Raw genomic sequence first — 15,076 nt, forward strand, 5'->3', positions numbered from 1 at the left:
TGGAGCTTTGGTATAAACCCCATGGTCTTTACGGAGTCCCCAGCATCCTCTAGGACGTAAGAGAAAATAAGATTTTAAACCTACCGGTAAATCTTTCTTTTTCTCCTTGTCCGTAGAGGATGCTGGGCGCCCGTCCCAGTGCGGACAAAATCTGCAAGGCTTGTATATAGTTGTTGCTTCCATAAGGGTTATGTTACAGTTGAGATCAGTCTTTAGCTGATACTGTTTTTTGTTCATACTGTTAACTGGTTGCGTATATTCCAGGTTATACTGTGTGGATGGTGTGGGCTGGTATGAATCTTGCCCTTAGATTAACAAAATCCTTTCCTCGTATTGTCCATCTCCTCTGGGCACAGTTTCTCTAACTGAGGTCTGGAGGAGGGGCATAGAGGGAGGAGCCAGTGCACACCCATTCTAAAGTTCTTTATAGTGCCCATATCTCCTGCGGAGCCCGTCTATACCGCATGGTCCTTACGGAGTCCCCAGCATCCTCTACGGACTAGGAGAAAAAGATTTACCGGTAGGTTTAAAATCTTATTTTTTATATGAATTTTTAAATGTTTGTAAATGTGTGTTTCAGCTCTGAAAACCCAACAACATTTTAGATCGCTTTTTCATTGATTTTAAAATTAATAAAAATTAACCTTTAGTAAATAAAACCCTTAAGGTTGGATGTAATAGCCTGGTATATTTGTGTGAATTCTCTTGTTTTCTTCAAAGCGGCAATCATTTACAAGGCAAAACCAACCTGGTTTAGCTGTGTAAATGATTGGTGCTTAAAAAAAAAAAAGAGAACTCGCACAAAGGGCTTACTTCAGACCTGATTGCAGCAGCAAAATTGTTCTCTAATGGGCAAAACCATGGGGCTAATTCAGACTGGATCACTGCAGCGGTGGGGGGGGGGGGGGCAGATATAACGTGCAGTGAGAGTTAGATTTGGGTGGGTTATTTTGTTTCTGTGCAGGGTATATTCTGTCTGCTTTATTTTTACACTCCAATTTAGATTTCAGTTTAAACACACCCCACCCAAATCTAACTCTCTCTGCACATTATATATGCCCCACCAGCAGTGCACATGGTTTTGCCCATTAGAGGACAATTTTGCTGCTGCGATCAGATCTGAATTAGGCCCACAGTCTTGCACTTCCTGCTTCTCGCAGGCTATTAAATCCCCCCCTTAGAATCACAGGGCAGTACATCAGACACCACAGTTACAGATACCAATTGCTTTAGAGTAATCTGGACCTATCAGGAACTGACACATTTGCTGCCCTTAGTTAAGGACCCTATACACTGGGCGACATTTTATAAAGATATGAAAGACATCGTTAGAAAATTAACGATATATCGTTCATATCGGTCAGTGTGGAGGCACTGACGATAAACGATGCGCAAGTCGTTCATTGTTGGTCTATCATCGTTTATCTATGCAAGCCAATTTGGATGATACAGAAATGTGGGATTTTGAATTTTGGATAAGGGATACTCAACCCTGTATTGATGTTTGCAATGTCAAATCGTTTATATTGTTCATGCAAATCGTTCAGTGTGTATGCAAAATATCGTTACAGAAAAATCATTCATTGGCCCTCATTCCGAGTTGATCGGTCGCAAGGCGAATTTAGCAGAGTTACACACGCTAAGCCGCCGCCTACTGGGAGTGAATCTTAGCTTCTTAAAATTGCGACCGATGTATTCGCAATAATGCGATTACTAACTACTTAGCAGTTTCAGAGTAGCTCCAGACTTACTCTGCCTGTGCGATCATTTCAGTGCTTGTCGTTCCTGGTTGACGTCACAAACACACCCAGCGTTCGCCCAGGCACTCCCACCGTTTCTCTGGCCACTCCTGCGTTTTTTCCGGAAACGGTAGCGTTTTCAGCCACACGCCCCTGAAACGCCGTGTTTCCGCCCAGTAACACCCATTTCCTGTCAATCACATTACGATCGCCGGAGCGAAGAAAAAGCCGTGAGTAAAAATACTTTCTTCATAGTAAAGTTACTTGGCGCAGTCGCAGTGCGAACATTGCGCATGCGTACTAAGCGGATTTTCACTGCGATGCGATGAAAAATACCGAGCGAACAACTCGGAATGAGGGCCATTGTTCATATTGCCCAAATCGCACAGTGTGTAGGGCCCTTTACACTTTACAGGGCTGATGCAGAACTGAACATAAGGACATTTGCATATCTTGAGTGTTTCTGCGCTTGTTCCAGAGCCAAGCATATGCACCTGTTCATATGCTGTAGGGTCAAACCAAACGTCTCTCCACTTGCTACTGAAAGGGTGTAATTGGTCTGTAATGGGATGTTTCCACCTAGGTGAAGTTCAGAGGGAATACTGATGGAACTGTGGACTATGACAAATTGTGCATGCACATGATTACGAGTGGCAGATTTCATAGGTGCCACACTGGGGCGCGTGCCATCTACTTTTTTAAAAACACACTGGTGGCTGGGTTTCTGGAGTCCGGAGATAATCTAATCCCGGATGTTAAGTGTCCGGAAATGTGCATATTATGCATCCCGTCAGAGCTGCTGCTGTGATGCCTCCTGCAACTGATCACTGAAAGCTGCTCTGAGGTGAGACTCAACATGAGACCTGGCGGCTACTCTCTCTCTAACGTTGGTGCGAGTTTTCAAAGAAAGGATGAGTCACAAGCGTGCCAGAGCTGGAACCTTGGGGCAGGAAAGCACTGCAATGAGAGCACCAGAAAGACATCGGAAGACAAGAAGAGCTCCAATCGGGGTCATGTAATTGGCTGTCGGCATGCCAGGCATGCTATCCATCTCTGGTGAATGTACAGTTTGCTACGTTAGGAATGAGTCTACTTGTCGTCTAAATCTTTATGTGGCTGCTGTTAGTTCATAGGATTGCAGCGTTTATGATATGATTATATTTTATCGTGACCCTCCACTTCATACTAGTGACAGCCTACCGCTTACTGACCACACCTTGATACCCACGTATCACATTGTCTCATACTGAGAGTCTCATTAGCTAATGTTTTCAAAGGTATATACAACAACCTCTATGGAGAGGTTTTCTCCAAAGTCCAACCTCAATGAATAATCCATAATTTGATTCGCATTGTGTATTGTTTTGATGTTTGTGTTATTTTTACATTTTTCTCCAGTTTTTAATATTGCACTTTATTTAGCTATTGAATTAAAAGACACCATGTCTTGTAAGTGATTGCCCCTTTAAAAAAAAGTCTCTCACGGCGGCCAAACTTGGATAGCATTACATCCCGTCCCATGTTTCAGTATTGGACTAACAAGTCTATGCACTTGAAGAGCATTTCTTTACATTCTTTTACAGTTTGTATGTTTACATTCACCCCCTTCCTCCCCAATGGCGGCATAGCAAAATGTGCCTCCACAGTGACTGTGTGCTAAGCAAGTCTCCCCACAAAGAATGTGTGCTAAGTAATAAGAAAACATCTTTGTTTTTAAACACTTTATTTACATGGTCTCTGGCGGAACTGTGATTCCCCCCTGGCTTTGTCCCTCTCTGACATCCCACGGCTGGAGAGGAGATCTGCAGCCAGAGACAACAATCACTGTGGATGGATTTTTTTAACTCCATGTATATTCACATCCCCTTATACACCTAACGTCACCCCTGACGCTGCTTGGTTACTTTGTTCAACTTCTCCACTTCATCTCTCTCAGAGGCTTGATACATCTCCCCCATAGGAAGGGTTACAGAAAACAACATAGTGACTGCGGTTGTGTATGGTGAACTGTCAGTGGTGAACTAAATCAGTGGTTCTCAAACTCAACCTTGAAGTATTCCCAACAGGTCATGTTTTCAGGATTTCTGTTGGAGGAAGCAGGTGGGATAATTACTGACACAGCAAAATAGACTCACCTATGTATGGTTAAAGACATACACAAAACATGACCTGTTGATTATGTATTGCTGGATTTCCCATCTATTACTCTTCATTTTGTCCCACCTCCCTTTTCTCTTTTCTGTACCTCTTAAAAAAAAAACAAATACATTACCTGTTTGTGGTACTTGTAGACTGGAGTTGGGAACCCCTGGTGTAAATGATAATTGTTAGATAAATAATAATTTATAATACGTTCATAGATTATAAGAACCTATTTAGAACCTAAGATAATTGCAGCAAAATAATTCTCAATAGATAATTCACACTTTGGAGCTGTGTGCAAGTCTACGTCTTTCATTTTCTCAATTGTCCAATGGCATAATCCACTAATCACATTCTCTAATTGTTCTATGAGGTTGTTTGTAGTTTTAGAGAGGCTCTGCCTTGAACACTGTCCACATTCTCAAAGCATTTTGTTGGGAGTCAAATGATCTTCAACAAAATGGTGACCGCAGGAGACAATTTGTAAAGACTGATTTCACTATACTAAGGCTGGGTACGCATCAGACGATATATCATCCTATATATTTACTCCAACACAGATCAGAATGATATATCGGGCCCATCGTCTAATGTGTACCTGCGACTGCATGCTCCCGCGGGTCATCAGCGGTGTCATCAAATCTGATATTCTGTGTATCAGATGTAATGACCCAACGGGGGACGGCATGCATTCTAAATGCATCTGCAAATGATATGTCACGCGGCCACGTGATACATGTATCATTCAGAGTGTATGGACGACCGATGTAACGATATATCAGTCGTCCATACACAATGAACAATATATTGTTCACGGACGCATTTAGAATGCATGCAGTCAGCTGGGAACTACATCGTTTTGATGTGAACCCAGCCTATATCAGCCTTAATGACTATAACCATGGGAGTCCCAAGGGACAAATCAGCACATTCATGCCACCCAGGGGGCCAACAAATCGGGAGATAATGTAATTGCCTATGTATTCCTCTATAAAAGTATTGTGGTTTTTTTTAATCACTGAGTACTAGTAAACATGGTCATATCACAAGAACCCATTGTAATCTTTTAGATATAAGAAGATCTGCACCAACTACTGCCTACATTGCATATGAGAAGCATATGATTTTATATCATTTTGACAGTCAAGGATTCCAAATTAATCCCAAAGACAAGGCCATCCATTAGAATAAGAAATAAGGGGACATAAACCGGTCTTATAGCAAGCATCAGTACCAGTCCCTTGTCCTCAGACAAAATGCAGGTGTTTTAATGTGACTGTTTATGGCATCAAATCAAAGAAAGTAGCCTGGTCAGGTAAATCACTGTACAGCTGTACTTCAGACACGTTCTTTGTAAACTATATGTTAATGGCTATAATGAATTGAGAAACAGCATAAACCCCCAACTGGTATACAATCACAAGGCCTGTACAAGCAATTTTCATAGTCTGACGCTAAGCATAATATAGCAATACAGAAGTCATTATTTAATACGTGAATTCTTGTTCTGTTTGCATATTGAATGTTATTTTAATTTTAAACATTCTACATTGTCTTTAAACAATAATGATGTATGTCTAATAATGGCTTGCCATGTATGAATTGTACATGGATAGAAATGGGTTAATATAAAGGGCTATTTTAGGAGCAGTCCTTTATCCACATAGATTTAGATCACCTTTTATGACTCTGTCTGGGGCTGTGTTTATAAATCTGCCATATTCCCATGCTTTGTTATTGTATCTGTACATTTCACTACAAAATACCTGGGAGGAGGTTTACATCCAGTAAAACTAGCCAGGGTGTCTGTCTCCAGTTAAATACTGCACAAGACATTCCAATGTAACTGCTGAGGAAGATGCTAAAGGGCAGTATGGCTGACATATCTATCTATCTATCTATCTATCTATCTATCTATCTATCTATCATCCAGGGGCAAATAAATGGCGCTTATCACGTGTTGGTCTTCTATATTAAAGGGTTACCAGCCACCTCCTTTTTATGTTTTATGATCTGCTTGTCAGCATCAAAGAACGCCTTCTTGGAGATGCAGAAATGTGACTTCTAGACACTAATGCTAAAAGCCAGGCCTTGCAAATACTTTGCTTTCAATACATGCAAAACACTCCTCTGTGGGACACTTGCCCATTGAGTGTATTTTTTTTTTTTTTTAGGATTCACAGAATTCCCACCAATATCCAAAAATATGAAAACATATAAACACAAGGGCGCCACCTAGTGCATTAACATCTGTGTATCCATATATGTACACAAAATAATTAACAATTAATGGGGGCCTGTAATAATAACAATAATAATAATAATAATAATAATACTAAAAATAATAATTTGATTTATAGAGCGCTCTTTCTCCAATAGGACTCAAGGTGTTTAACATGTAGAATGAACATAATGCAGTACAGAAACAATGAAGTACAGAAAATCTTTTCATAAAATACAGAGAGCATGGAGATACTAAAGAGACATTTATGGAAATGCTTGAGTAAACAGGAAAGTCTTAAGTCTTTTTGAAGGATTTTCAAACTGCGGGGAAGTGAGTTCCATAGAGTCGGAGCCGCATGGCTAAAAGCTCGACCCCCAGATGAATTGCGGGAGATTCTAGGTATTGCTAAAAGTCCTTCATCTACAGAGCAGTAATCGAGCGAGGCAGTATGAAATCAGAAGCTGCTTCAGGTACCTTGGGCCCTGATCATGTAGGGCTTTGAAACTCAGTAAGCCAATCTTGAAGACGACATGCATTCTTACAGGCAGCCAGTAGAGGGAGTAGAGAATGGGTGTTATGTGGCTTGAACGGGGCTGGTTGGTTAACAGCCTGGCAGCTGTGCTTTGCCCCAGCTGCAAGTGGTACAATTATTTTGCTGGGAGGCCAAGTTAAAGGGCGTTGCAGTAGCCTAATCAAGATGATACAAATGCATGTATTATGACGTTTGGCAGATCTTCCAAGGAGATTAAGTGCTTGATTCTGGCTATGTTGCTCAGATGAGGATTTGAATGTGGCTGATATCTGATGTTTAAGTGTCAAGCCACCATCCAGGACAACACCAAGGCTTCGCACATGATCAGTGTGTTGTAATTCTGTATCCCCCAGTGCAAGTCCAGTTGGTTGGCTATGCTGCAGTCTTGTCCTTTGATGTTGAGGTCCTATCATAAGGACCTCTGTTTTATCAGGATTCAGTCACAGCCAACTGCCACAAATACAGCGTATCTGATCTTATCTGATCACCATAAAGAGTCTTCTTTGTTAAGCTCTAACAGAAAAAAATATAGGACTGTATAGCGTAATTCTATTTCAGCATACAGAATGCCATACAGTAAATGGTAAAAATCACATGTACAGTTTTAAAATATTAAATGCAGGTTCTCTCCAGCTCCTGCACACACAGACCTCCTAATTCCCCTCTCCTTTCCCTGACCTGCACTGGGCTGCCCCAGACTGCCTGCCGTGACCCCCTGTGTGTGTCCGCAGCTGCTGTGGGGGACCCGCGGAGTCGGGGAGTGCTTTTAAGCACTCCTGCGGATTGCGGCCTCCCCCCAGCCTGAAGCCGGGGGCTCGAGTTTGGAGCCGGGCTGGAGAGGCGGACCGGAGCCGCGATATCGCTGGGAGCCGCTGCCTCTCTGCCATTCTGCCTACATCCCCCCATACCCACACCTGGAGACTGGGTGCCGGGGCTGTCCGGCCGGAGGACGATCTCTGGAGGCCGCAGTACGAGCGGCGGCCATCTCGTTGGAGGTCGCCGGAAGCCGGGGGGCTGGCTCTGCAGCCGGGGAGGCCCGAGATTGACGGAAGGCGGCGGGATCCCTGTGGTATGTACGGCCCACTACGGCCCCTGCCTTGAGACCCGATCCTGAGTGCTGTGGAGGCTTCCGGCGGCTCCCGGGGGTTGAGGCCTTCTCCCCGATCTGAAGCTGGGGCCTCGATTTTGGCGGTGGCCCGGCCGAGAGCTCCGGGCCCGGGAAACACTCACGAAGGGTTCCCGCGGGCGCCCGGCGGACCTCTCCCTCCTCCGCACATATCTGCTGGCTGCCCCGGACCCCCTGGTGCCCCCAGACGGCGGGGACCCTCCTGGCGGGCTCCGGGACAACGCTGGTACACTCTGCAGATCCCTGTGTGGTACACTAGTGGCGGCCAGCCTCGAGGCCCATCTCCCTCAATACCTGCATATAGTGATCCCCCCTGCTACAGCCCTCTGGAGCCCACATCATACTCCACCTGGGGCCATTGCCGCTACTAACCGCAGACCCCCCTTCCCCCTGCTGTCTGGCCCCGGTGCTGCCCCGGTCACTGGCTGGTCCGTGCCCGGGGCTCATCTCCGCGGTCCCTAAACGGGGGTGGTCCTCCACGGAGCCCCGCCTCCTGCGACTTCTGCCTGTATGGCTCCTCTCCGGGCCACATGGGCCCCCTGCTCTCCTGGGACTACCTGGACCTACCCCGTCTGCCGTGCTCGGCTGACCACACCATAACGCCTCCAAAGGGCCCTCGCCTTACCTTCCCTGGTCCTGAGCTTCACTGCTGGAGCGCCACCTCTACTTCCCACCCTGCTGTCCACCCCCTTTTTCATATGTTCACGATGCCCAGGGGTGGCAAAAAGTCACAGGGGTCCGACCTCACACCATTCCTTGCCAAAAAAAAGCACCCCGGCCAAGAGCAGGCCTGATGCTCCCGAACCCCCCCATGGTCCCTCCGACTCGGCGGCCGAGGACAATGATCTCATGCCCCTCACCCGCAAGGACTTTCTCTCCCTCCTTAAGGAGATGCGGGATGTTAAAACCTCAGTCCAGGCTCTCCACTCCCTGAAATCCGATATTGCCGACATCGGCTCCAGAACCGATCAACTTGAACGACGAGTGGAGGAGGTGGTGTCGTTCCAACAAACGGTCGAGACCGACTTCCATCAACTCCGCCAAGATGTTGCCCGCTTGCGGGAGGAGTATGAGGACCAGGACAATAGGGCGAGGAGAAACAACCTGAGGATCCGGGGTGTCCCTGAGGAGGTCGAGGCAGCCCACCTTGACCTCTACCTCAAGCGCCTCTTTGCACATCTGTCACCTGACACCCCTGAAGAACATCTGCTCCTGGATCGAGCGCATCGAGCCCTGCAACCTCGCTCTCAGGACTCCTCCCAGCCCAGGGATGTCATCCTCCGACTGCACTACTTCACTGCGAAGGAGGCTGTCATGAAGGAGGCCCGGCGGCTGGAATCTGTGACTTTCCAGAATACCCCCTTCAGATTTTCCAAGACTTATCCCCGCTCACTCTGGCCAAACGCAGAGACTTCAAACCCGTTACTTCCCTGCTCTCCCGTCATAATGTTAAATACCGCTGGGGTTTCCCTTTGTGTATCCTGGTTTGGCACCAAGGGAAGCTCCTCATGGCCAGTGATCTATCCGAGGCTCAAACGTTGCTCTCCAAGCTGGGCATCCACACCGCCGAACAGTATATCCATACTCAACGCCTGCCGCCATGGATGCAGCGGGACCCGCTTCAGCCCCCTCGATCTGAGTGGTTTACGGTCCCGGCCTCTGCGGCCCCCCAGGCTCCACCTCCAGTTCCCTGATGGACTTTCAGTTCTCTAATTCAATGTCTTCTCTACTTAATTGGGTCGACGCTTCCTGGTCGCACTCCCGCACTGTCCTCTGTTCCTGTCTTCTCTCCAGCTTTTTCCCTCAGGTCCTCCCAGGGGAGGTTTGCCTCCTACCTTTCGCTAAGTGGTTTGTGATCCGTTGTCCGGACCCCATGCCGCGCCCCCTTAGGGCTTTGAGCCCTCTTGCTGACCTAGGTGACCTCCCGACACCTAGTATCCCTTTCCCCTGTCAGCACCACCGGTCCTGGCCCCTACTGCCGGATGACCAACCACCCTCCCTCCCCTCCCGGTTTCCTTTCCTTCCCCCCTCCCTTCTGACCACACTCTCTCTCGCTTTATATCCTTCTTCTCTATCTTTCTCCATCCTTCTTCTACTTTCAGTGCTCTCCGCTCTTTCTAATCTGCCTACCTCTTTGTTGCTTGCCCATGGGTCTCCGGGTACTATCTTTTAATGTGAAGGGCTTGAATAGCCCCCAAAAGAGAGGTAAGCTCTTTGCCTCCCTTAAACTCCATAAAGGTGACCTGGTCTTCCTACAGGAGACTCACTTCCTACATGACTCCCATCCTACGCTGCAATGTAAACCATACCCTGATTCTTTCCATGCCTGCGACCATTCGGCCAAGAAACGGGGGGTTGCGATTTTATTTGCCCGCCACCTCACCTTTGAGCTTCTAGACTCATATGCCGACAAAGATGGCCGGTTTCTTGTCTTGGTGGGGAAACTTAATAACAACCTCTGTACCCTAGCCAACGTTTATGCCCCTAACCAACGACAGGAACAATTCTTTACAAAGCTAGATAACCTCCTTACTCGAGTCCGGTAAGGCGACCTCATACTTGCTGGGGACTTTAACTCCGTTTTAAATCCACAGATAGACCGCTCTCCCTCTCCCCCTACTGCTTCCTCGTCGGACTCCCTCCGCTCCAGATCCCTCCTCCGTCTCATGCGATCCCATACTCCAGGGATCGTCCTCCCGCATTGATATGGTCCTGCTCAGCCACGATCTCGCCTTAAATCTCCACGATGCCCATATTCATCCACTGATCTGGTCCGATCATGCCCCTATCACCTGCGATCTCTCAGGTCTGGTCTCACGCCCTCGCCCCATGACATGGCGCCTTAACGACTCCCTCCTCCACAACCCGGAGATACGTTCCCATCTTCGGGACACGATCTCCGACTATTTTACCCTGAATGATACCCCTGATATCTCTAGGTCCACTCTCTGGTTGGCACACAAGGCAGTTCTTCGTGGACACGTTATCAGCCTAGCTTCAAAAACTAAAAAACAATCCCTCACCCAGTTTAACAAACTCTCTATTAAACTCCACTCACTTGAGACCCAGCATAAGGCGTCCTCCGACCAGGCTGTCTTGTCCGAACTTCGTACTGTTAAGGCGGAACTTGATCTCCTTCTCTCTGAACGGGTGGCCAAACGTCTTAAGTGGCTTCGCCAATCCTTTTATGAGAAGGGAGACAAGGCGGACAAGATCCTAGCGGCACGACTCCGTTCCACGAGAGCCAAAACTAATATTGTCTCTATCAGAAACTCTCTCAATCAACTTGTCCAAGACCCCACTGCCATTAGAGCTGCCTTCCAATCCTACTACGCTGACCTGTACAACCTCCCACCCCCCTCACCTGGTTCCTCGCCTCTGCCCCACTCCGATCTAGTCTCTCACTTTCTTTCTGCTTCTAACTTGCCTAGATTGCCCCAGGACGCCATGGACCATCTTAACAGTGAGATCTCGGTGGAAGAAATTGCTCAGACTATACTCATGCAAAAATTGGTAAATCCCCGGGCCCGGATGGGTTCACAGCTCTTTACTACAAAAAATTATCTGCTCTTCTCTCCCCCCACCTTCAGTCCCTGTTCAATAGGATTGTCCATGGCGACCCCTTTCCCCCTGAGATGTTGGAGGCTAGAATTGTGGTGATCCCCAAAGAAGGCAAGGATACCCTTAACTGCGCTAGCTACCGCCCTATATCTCTCTTGAACTTGGACTTGAAAATCTTCACTAAGATCCTGGCCAACCTTAACCCATACCTCCCCTCCCTTGTCCATTACGACCAGGTGGGGTTTATCCCGGGCCGTCAGGCGAGAGATAACACCAGACGTGCTATTGATCTTATACATATCTCGAACTCCAGGATATCCCCCACTATCATGCTCTCCTTAGATGCTGAAAAGGCATTTGACCGGATCTCCTGGAGTTTTCTGAGAGCCGCCCTGGAGGCCTATGGCTTGTCCGGTGGCTTTCTCACTGGCGTCCTGGCACTATACTCCGCCTCCTCTGCCACAATTTTAATCAATGGTGTCCCATCAGCCCCACTTAGCATCTCAAATGGTACATGTCAGGGTTGCCCCCTCTCACCGCTAATTTTTGCCCTCATTATTGAGCCCCTTGCTTCTCAAATTAGAGCTCATCCAGATATACACGGAATACAAGTAGGCCGTATCGACCCTAAAATCTCCCTCTTCGCTGACGACATCCTACTTTCTCTGACTCAACCCCTTATCTCACTCCCAAACTTATTTTCAGTCCTGCATTCTTATAGCTTTATATCAGGGTATAAGATCAACTACTCCAAATCCGAGGCTATGCTGCTTCATATCCCTCATCAAGAGGCTGAGTCCCTTCGCGCTAACTTTAATTTTAAATGGCAGCCCACAAAGATTAAATATTTGGGGATTTACCTGACCTCTCACTATGATTCTCTCTTCCGGGAAAACTTCCCACCCCTCCTCACCAACACACTCGCTGACCTGACCTCCTGGAACAGTATTTTTATTTCGTGGCTGGGCAGGATCATAGCGGTTAAAATGACCATAGTCCCCAAATGGCTTTATCTTTTCCAGACCATCCCAGTAGCAGTCCCGGCCTCCTTTCTTCGCACTATCCAACGAGCCCTTGTGCGTTTTATTTGGAATCACAGATTCCCCCGCATCGCCGCCAATACCCTGAAAAGGCCAACCTCCGCGGGAGGCAGGGGCCTTCCTGATATCAAACTTTACTATCTCGCCTCCCACTTATCCCATATTGTCACCTCTTATGCTCCTCCGGGATCTGTATCTTGGCTGGATATTGAGGCAGCCTTCATTAGCCTCTCGGACCTGACCCCCTTATGGGGTCTGCCCTCCACCTCCTGACCCCCAACCTCTAAACTTCTCCCCACTATTCAATTTAACCTTAAAATTTGGGACTCCCTCTCCCTGAAGATGGGTCTCACCACTACCCCCTCGCCCTTGACCCCTATCTAGCAGAACCCTATGTTTCCTCCTGGACTCTCAACTGTGAGGTTCCGTTTATGGATAACGCTGGGCTTCAAATTCCCGACCAATTTTGCCGATCGGGGCCAATGGCTGTCCCTAACTGACCTCCAACAAAAGACCCCTTCGTACCCACTTAATCCCTTCCAATTTTTACAAATCCGCCACTTCCTATGCTCTCTCCCCTCCTCCGCCTTGCTTCGTGTCCTCACCCCCTTTGAAGGTTTATGCATTAACTCCCATCTCTCCAAAGGCTTAATCTCCCAACTCTACTCCCTTTTACTAGATTCTTCCCTTCCCCCCTCCCGGCCCCACGAGCTCGCATGGGAACGTGATCTTGGGCCCCCACCAGAGAGTGAAGATTGGGATGACATAAGACTGGGGATGGCTAAATGCTCTATTGCTACTGCTTTTAAGGAAACGGCCTACAAAGTTTACTACCGTTGGTACTACACCCCTGACCGACTTAACAAATTCTTTCCGTCTTCCTCCCCTAATTGCTGGAGGAACTGCCGGGCTAGAGTCACTATGCTCCACATATGGTGGACCTGCCCGTCCATTGCTTTCTTCTGGAACCTAGTCCACTCCCTTCTCAATTCGCTTTTGGATTCTCCTGTGCTGAAAGATCCTTGGATCTTTTTGCTATGTTACCCTCCCCCGTTGCTCAATAAATTTTCCCAAGAGCTGGCCACACATATCCTAACGGCGGCAAAGTCGCTGATAGCTCTTAATTGGAAGAACCCCTCCCCACCCTCTCTCCCGTCCCTTAAAACTAAAATTTGGCACATTGCCTCAATGGAAAAGATTACATACTATCTCCACGACCGGGGTCACATTTTTGAGCAGGTCTGGGCCCCCTGGCTCGCTGCTGAACGTAGATTGCCACCCCCCCCCCCCCTCTTGCTCCTAACTTCCTCCGCAGACCCATGGGCACTGCCTACTGTTCCTCCTCCGGGCCTCTCTCCTCCTCCTTTCTTCTCTCTCTCTCTCTCTCTCTCCTCCTCGTTCCCTTTTTCTAATCTTCTCTCGTCTCCCCCTTGACCCCCCTCTCCCTCTTTCTTCTGATCTTACTATTTCCAGGATATATACTGTGCACAGATTATACCGTGGTTTCCCCCCTCCCCCCTTTCTCTTCTCCCCTCCCCCCCCCCCCCCCCCCCGAATTCCATACTTGAATGTTACTGTTCTTTCTTTTTTGATTAACTTTGTTGTTTATTTGAAAATTTGTGGTTTATGGTGGACGTTGGTTCTGATGGCCACCTGTCCCATGTGTCCATGTAATGTTTTCTTACTATGCTTAACCACGTATAAATAAAGAATTTAAAAAAAAAAAAAATATTAAATGCACACATTCCAGAAGACAGCTGCTACATAAAGTTTTAGTGTCACCACTACTTAGTGACTACTTACTTAGTTATATAGCTGTATATCAAGGCCCCCCAGCAAGGGGAGTAGTAACAGAGGAGGAGGCCTGTCTGCATCCTCCTCCGTCTGGGCCCCCCTCCTCTATGTCCAGTACCCATTAGCGCAATAGAGTCTGAGCACTAGAGGGGCACAGACTCTATTGCGCATGGCGTGGCAACCATTTTCCCAGAGACTTCCTTACTGACCATGTGTAAATCTCTGCAAAAATTGCCACCGCACCATTTATCAGAGATTTGTTGAGAGATGCCGCCAGCACGGGACACTGGAGAGGTGAGTATTTAAAAAAGGGTGTGCAATGTTTACCCATATGGACTCCGGGGGCCCATATGCACCGCACACACTGCACCCATTATAGATAGGCCACTGCCCCCCTGCACAAGGGGTTGAGTACAAGATCTCGACAGGATGCTGATGGCCGGAATACCAACAGTTTTTTGAATATAAGCTAACCCTACCCCTTATCCCCCCAGCCATAACCCCTCCCCCCTAAAAATTGACTCCATCTCACACAGTGTCTAATAAGATAGGATGGGCCTCTTTCCCAAATCATTTTAATTGTCATTTCTATCACGTCCATATTTTCTCTTACAACCTAGAGGATACTGGGGTCCATTTAGTACCATAGGGGTATAGACGGGTCCACTACGAGCCATGGGCACTTTAAGAATTTGATAGTGTGGGCTGGCTCCTCCCTCTATGCCCCTCCTACCGGACTCAGTTTAGAAATTGTGCCCGGAGGAGACGGTCACGCTGAAGGAAGCTCCTGAAGAGTTTTCTACATTTATTTTATATGGTTGTTATTTTCAGGCAGGGCTGGATGACACTAGCCTGGGGGAGGGGCAACCTCTTGAAGGGTTAATGGTATCATTCCCCGCTGACAGGACACTGAGCTCC

Source organism: Pseudophryne corroboree, chromosome 11, assembly GCF_028390025.1.
Source record: "Pseudophryne corroboree isolate aPseCor3 chromosome 11, aPseCor3.hap2, whole genome shotgun sequence".
In the NCBI taxonomy this organism is placed as follows: Eukaryota; Metazoa; Chordata; class Amphibia; order Anura; family Myobatrachidae; genus Pseudophryne; species Pseudophryne corroboree.